The sequence below is a fragment of the Phalacrocorax carbo genome, chromosome Z (assembly GCF_963921805.1).
Source record: "Phalacrocorax carbo chromosome Z, bPhaCar2.1, whole genome shotgun sequence".
Taxonomy (NCBI): domain Eukaryota; kingdom Metazoa; phylum Chordata; class Aves; order Suliformes; family Phalacrocoracidae; genus Phalacrocorax; species Phalacrocorax carbo.
Window position 1 is genome coordinate 38,107,608 of NC_087548.1, and position 6,000 is coordinate 38,113,607.

Sequence of the window (6,000 nt, forward strand, 5' to 3'; positions counted from 1 at the left end):
CAAAGTAGCTACATTGCAACACAAACAAGTATATACTCTACAATCATTATGTAAGATAACTGCTTAGGCAGGCTCTCAGCAATCGTTAGCATAGCACTGTATACTGCATGGTGCCGAAAACTGCACAGAAGCTGTGCCAGCTCTTATCTCCTCTTAAAAACAAATGGAATCTGGAGAGAGAAGGGGAGGCAGCACCTTACAAACAGCTGCGCAGGTCCAAAGTAAAGGCTGTTACCAGCACCTATCCTAAAGTAGCCGAGAACGCCAACACACTTAACATGCTTTGGTTACACAGACCATGAACACCCAAAGTAGACTCTGTATACATGGAGCTGCAAGAACCAGTAACCACTTTTTCAACACTCTGTGGACCACATTACACAAGGAACAGAGAAAGTATTTTTATAGTCTCTAGCCCATTCTGCTGGTGTCAGAAGTGAAAAAATCTGTTATCTACCTACAGGCTAGAGAAGAAACAAAACTTAAAAAAAATCAACACCATTCCACACACACTACTACAGCAAACCATGTAAGCATAGGCTTTTTAGGCATGTTTCAATTCTCCTGAGATCAAGAAGACCTAAATACATAACTAAAGATGATAAACAGCCCTAAACTAGCACCAGCTGAACTCAGTGAAAGAAACCTCTTGCTGTTTTTATCAGTTTAAGGATCAATTACTAAACTTAAAACAGGGAGTGGAAAATTGTATTCTATCTAATCGGGGGAGGGGAAGAATCCAGGAAAGAGATGAAATACAGTAAAGGGTGAAAAGGAACATTTTTACAATCATGTTTTATTTTTCCCTGAATATATTGATTACCAGGAACTGACCTTTAAAAACAAAACGGATGTAAATATTTCTGTTCCATTTAGGTTTTCATTAATCAATTTTCAGATGGCCACAAGGCAAAAGAGTACATTAAGGATGAGAGAAAGTATCCAGGTGGAGGCAGAGATGTGACAAATTAAGAATTATTCATGTTTTTAAGGTTCTGCAAGAGTCAGAGTAACAACTATATTAGGAAGTCATCAGACTACATATTCTCTGCTTTGAAGATCAAATAGATTTTGGAAGCCCATATAATTAACTTTTTTAAAAAGTATCTCTACCATAACAAAGCATGGGATAAACATCCTATAAGTTTACGTCAAGGCATAAAAAACCCAGGGGGTGCTACAATATATGCTCCTTATGTTAGCTGCCCCAATGCTGCTTATGTTAGCTTCATTTTAAGGAGTTTCTGTGGTTTTTATTTTGACCTGAGCCCTCCTCCACCTTATGCTACCTAAATGTGAGCTCAAAACATTTACATAAATACATAACTGTCTAACAAAACAGAAGGAACAAAAACACTGTTTCTTCGCTGTAAGCAATATCCTTTTAGAAGCAACATGAAACAAGTATATTTACATTTCCTTTGGGACAGCTAATATAATATCCGCACAAAGTTTTCCTAAAGCAACAGCTCAGTTTTAAAGAAGCAGCATTAAAAAGAAAGGGGATGAGGGTGGGGATGGGAACGACCAACCAACCTCTGATCACCTAAACTGTGTATCGGAAACATTGCTACTTTAGGAAAGCCACTCTATTGCACGAAGAGGCAAGTTTACTATTTAAAGAGTTTCCTCCTGTCGGAGGCTGATCGGCTAAAAACGGCACCTCGGGCAGAAACGGCTGAGCCGACCCAGTCTCCCCGGGGCGGCTGGAGGGGGGAAGGAACTGGCCCTGGCCGGGCCCCACCGCGGTGGGCTGCGCCCGCCGGACAGAGCTCCTTCGGCCGCAGCAGAGTTTGAGCCTGGAACAGCCGGTGCCTGAGGCAAGCAGGGACCTACCCTCACAATTCCCTCACACGCCGTTGTTGTGGTTGTTTGGTTTTTTTCCTTAAAAAGCTACAATCCCGCAATTAAGAGACTTAAAAGTCCGTGGTATTTCAGAGAACAATTCCCCCAGAACAGACGAACACAAACAGGCCGGCAATGAGCGACGGTTTCTGTCAGCCACTCGGGCGGCAGCCGGACCGCCGGCGGGTGCAGACGCGGCTCCCCGGCGGGGACAGGCCGCCCCCGGCCCGGCCCGGCACCTGCCCGAGCCCACCTCGGGGCGCCTGCCGCCCACGTCGACCTCCCCGCTGGGAGCGAGGGGAGGCGCACAGCCCTAAAACTATAATAAATAATTAAAAAAAAAAAAACGAACAGCGCGCGCGCCGAAGCCCCCCAGGCCCCGCGGCGAGGCCCGCTCACCCACAGCGCCGGGAACAAGGCAAGAAAGAAGAGCGACAGCGCACGTACGGATGTACACGCCTCAGCCGGTCAGGGCCCCCGGCCAGGCACCCCGCGGGAGGCCTCTCTCCCCCACCCCCGGCGCCCCGCCGAGCCCCCCGCGGCCGGACCGGAGTGCCGGGCTGCCGCCCACCGCCGCCTCCAACCCGCCCCGACGGACAGACAGCAGCGACCCTCCTCCCTCACCTCCAGCGCCGATGTGTGGCGCCTGGGAGCGGGGCGGCGAGGCGGCGCGGCGGGCCGTGGCCGCGGCCCCGCCCGCGGATGGGCTCCTCCCGCCCGCTGTGCCCGCGGCGCGTCCTCCCCACCCCAACCGCCGGCGGCTTCGCGGACCCGGCTGCCGCCTCTCGTCCTTTGCCGCCGTGTTTGCGGCGCTCTGGGTGCAGGGGCTTATGTGCGGGGGCCCTGGGCGGGCGGGCGGCTGGTGGTCGGGGGTCCCGGGTCGCCAGAAGACAGGGCTGCGAGGGGTCACGGAGGGCTGTGGTCTGCTTTGGTGCACAAGGCCGTGGCGTGGCAGCACCTGTTGGCCTGTTTTTGGCAAGATGGGGTCTGCCACCACGGCCAGCCAGGCACACCAGGCCAAGCCTGTCAACCTGGACCAAAGGGTCACGGTCTGGCACATGCTCACTATCCTGCCTCTTGTTCCATTTCTCCAGGGTTGCACTCATTCATCGCATCTGAGCTCTGAGTACTGCTTCTCACATAAGACTACTTTTGGGCTGGCCACCAGGAAACACATATGGCCTGAGCGGGACCACACAAGGTGTGTCACTGCAACCTCCAACTGGGCACTCCCATCTATGCTGAGAAGGCCAAAATTCCAAGCTGTTAATTCCCCAAGCTCATGTACTTTCCATGTTCAAGTTTTGCAGGCCCCAGGAAGGTATTGAGGAGGAGGACCATAAGGAAGGCTATAAATCAATGTAGGTGAATGAATGTGGAAAGGAAGCTGGGAGAACAAATGTGGAAAGATTTCCTGCTGCAGAAGATAGGGGGGTTGGGATGACCTTGATCGCAACACTGCTGCATTCAAGGAGACGTCTCATCTACAGGGCCCTGAGCTCTTCTCAGGGAGCAGAGTGCTGAGCCTGTACCCCTGCCACACAGCACAAAGCTGCACAGGTGGTCGTGCCTGCTCACTGCACATTACTAATCCTTAGCGTCTGTTCAGGACCTTTTTATTCCTGGTGGAATAGACTACTCCCAAGCTACACAAGATGAGTGCATAATAACTGTGCATTTATAGCTGTAATTACCGATATCAGATACTCTGACTCATGGATGTTGAATTCCAAGGGCAGAAGGAACTATGGTATGTGTGCATGTATTGAAGAAATCACATAGCATTTCAATGTGCTACTTCCATTTTGTTCCATTTTGCTCAAGGTCCTTATATGTTTCTTATCTGCCATGATATTTATAACAAATGGTAGCAGAGCAACTACACTGCATGTTTACTCAAACCAATGTGCAATAGTCACACCACTTAAATGGTGATGGCTTCCCTAGGTTAGAGCTGCAAGAGAGATCTCTGGAAAACTAGCTTCTGATCTCATTCCCTGATGCTTCCATTTCTGCTTTTCACACCAGTAGTAGTACAGTGGCTCATATACACCACAGTCAATTGTGCCGTCTGGCTCAGCTCTGAATCTTTAGAGGATGACACTTTCTTAATATATTCAAAATCTGCAGCATTAACTAGCTCATGGTGACATGAGTATTTGGAAGACAAAGGAGAATAATCTAATACCATCAGGGCTTCTCAAAATTTCCTTTCAGATCTTTAAGGTGGGCTGCTTCACATTATGTTTCACCTCAACCAGCAAGACTGAACTGTCTTAGAGAACTCTTGCAAATGAAGTTTTAGCAACTGCAGATAGCAGTGACACTGCTTACATGTGGTGAACAGGCAACACCAAGTCCCAGGCCCAAGAAGAGCAGACAGAACCCGTGACTCCTCTTCCTGCAAAAAAACATCCCTGAAGTAAGTGAGAGTTTTTTTCTTCTTTGTGTTGAACCAAACGGGTACCTGAATGCTTTTTCCAGTCATGCATGCACTCAGTAACAGTGCTGTGATGTAAGAAAACTGTCAGTAAATGACAAGTTATGAATCTCAATGACCATTTTCTTCTCCTCACACTGCCAGGGTGGTAGCTAAGTGCTTTGGGGTCTGACAGCAGCATCCTGCACAGGTATACGAAAACCACCCTGATAAAGAGTTGCCACTAGCTGTGGTAGTAGATTGCTCCTTACAAACTTATTTTCTGCATCTATCATTCTGGTAGATTGCCTTGCACTGAATTTCATACTAACACTTTATGCTCCTTACTTCATATGAGCTAGTGAGGTAACTGCAGAAAATCTGGAGCCGTAAGTGGCAGCCCAACACATTTTTCTTATTCATATAATCACTCTTTGATAGAATTGATGGTGATATTTATGTAGAGGACATTTGTTTATGGCTTCAAAATACTAAAACATCTCACAGCCTATGCATTTCTTCCACAAAAGACCGAGATGAGAAAAATACTGTTACTTAGTTTTATAAATGGGTGACTGTAGACATGTATTGACATTACACTAAAGTCAGTTTTAAGACTCATCGTTCCAGATCTGGAACTCTGCGCTGTGGCAGAGTGATGATCTGGTATAAACTCACTTCACTGGCTCAGACTCCTTCAGACAGTTTATATGAATTAGCTTTATGCTGATGGGTTTTTTACCTTTCTTCCCTCAACAGCTCACCTTCTTGACTGTGTGGGGAGAAGTGTAATTGTGTGCCATGCCTGACCCAGAAAAAGTTTATGCTGCTGGGAGACCCAGTGGCACATAGGTCTAGGATGAATTTTGCTGGAACCATCAAAATCTCCAGTTGCAGATGGATCATTTTGCCAATACAGAACATTTAACATTTCTATTGCATCTTCGTATTGTCAAAGCATTTGCATAAGGATGGCGGTAGAGTGTTCAGTCACTGCAGGATACTTAGGAGTTTCAGTTGTCTCCAACAGAGGAGTGAGATCAGATGATCAAAGTAATTTTGTCATGAAATCCATGAGCCAATGCTGACGTGAGCTACTAAGTTCAACCTACAGTCCAGCATCATGCACAGATAGTATTTTTGGCCCACATTAGTAATTTCATTTGTATGTTCCTTTCATTTTACATATGCAGTAACCATGGATCAATTTTTCAGGAAAGTTGAAGATAGGAAGATTTACTTTCCTCAGCATTAAAAAAAACAAACCCCAAAAAACAACTAAGAAAGGATTTCTAGAAATCTGAAAATGTAGTAAGGGGCAACTTAGAGCCTTCTGAGTAGCAATGGGTAGCAAAGCCTTTTGCATCAAAAGCCTTCCTCTAGATTATGACATATGCAGGAGTTAAAACTCAACATGCTGATTCAAGGCTGACAGTTCTGTGATATGTTAATTTGGAGGTTGGTTTTTTTTTCTAGAAATGTATAGAAGTACAAAGAGTTCTATTTGTTCTTTTAATTCAAGGAAGCAATTGTCTTCCCTCTCCTATGTTCCTCTCACACCATGCCTTTGAAAGTATGCAAGGTTATATTAAAAAAACTAAACTGTTTCCCAGTTCTACTGATTTGATAAGCTTATGAAAATAATAACAGCAGAATATATTAAAATAATACTAAGCATGCTCATTAAGGATGCACTTTACAGGAAATTAAAATTTATTGGTCTCATATTTGTCTGA

General features: G+C 46.1%; 1 protein-coding gene across 2 annotated transcripts in view; it reads right to left on the reverse strand.

Annotated features, from left to right (window-relative positions):
* The window catches only part of PIP5K1B (phosphatidylinositol-4-phosphate 5-kinase type 1 beta), a 112,670-nt gene extending 110,116 nt beyond the window's left edge, over nt 1–2,554 (reverse strand). The window contains exon 1 of one of the 2 annotated variants that reach the window (XM_064437994.1): nt 2,470–2,554. The gene's annotated coding sequence lies outside the window, so the exon portion shown is untranslated. Of the gene's footprint in view, nt 1–2,244; nt 2,406–2,469 lie in introns of those variants that run through there. The other variant, XM_064437997.1, reaches the window with a different exon arrangement.
* Between the last annotated feature and the right edge of the window lie 3,446 nt (nt 2,555–6,000).